The following is a 773-nucleotide window of genomic DNA, read 5'->3' as shown; positions in this document are numbered from 1 at the left end:
GGTCCCTGCTACTTGGGAGGCTGAGAGGGGAGGATCACTTGAGCTGGGGAAGTAGAGGCTGCAGTGAGCCATGATCACGCCAGTGCACACCAGCCTGGGCAACAGAGCGATATTCTGTCTTGAAAAAGAAGAAAAGGCCCTGTTAACTCGCCAATTTTCTGTCTTTCAAAAACAGTTGAAAGTTTGGAGTTGTTTCAAAAACAATGTCATGAATGAGATGTTCAATGACTCTGTCTTCAGGGAGTCCTACCATGCTGAAGATGCTGGAAGAGAGGCAATGCTTTGTTCGTTTCTACCAGGCATGGCCACATGAGTAATAGAGGGTGCAAGAAGATGCTGTGAATGTTCTTCTGCTTTTTAAAAATTTATTATTGCTTCTCGGCCTTTTGGCTAAGATCAAGTGTAGTATCTGTCTTATCACTTTAAAATTTTATTTAAATTTTTTTTTCCTTTTTTTATTATTATACTTTAGGTTTTAGGGTACATGTGCACAATGTGCAGGTTTGTTACATATGTATCCATGTGCCATGTTGTTTTGCTGCACCCATTAACTCGTCATTTAGCATTAGGTATATCTCCTAATGCTGTCCCTCCCCCCTCCCCCTACCCCACAACAGTCCCCAGAGTGTGATGTTCCCCTTCCTGTGTCCATGAGTTCTCATTGTTCGATTCCCACCTATGAGTGAGAACATGCGGTGTTTGGTTTTTTGTCCTTGCGATAGTTTACTAAGAATGATGTTTTCCAGTGTCATCCATGTCCCTACAAAGGATAT

At 42.3% G+C, this 773-nt stretch overlaps 1 pseudogene; it reads left to right on the top strand.

Moving 5' to 3' along the window:
• Positions 1-370: 370 nt before the first annotated feature.
• Positions 371-453, top strand: LOC115832055 (annotated as a pseudogene).
• Positions 454-773: the final 320 nt, after the last annotated feature.

Source organism: Nomascus leucogenys, chromosome 2 (assembly GCF_006542625.1).
Source record: "Nomascus leucogenys isolate Asia chromosome 2, Asia_NLE_v1, whole genome shotgun sequence".
In the NCBI taxonomy this organism is placed as follows: Eukaryota; Metazoa; Chordata; class Mammalia; order Primates; family Hylobatidae; genus Nomascus; species Nomascus leucogenys.
The sequence above is the reverse complement of the archived record's forward strand: the minus strand, read 5'-3'. Positions and strand labels throughout refer to the sequence as shown.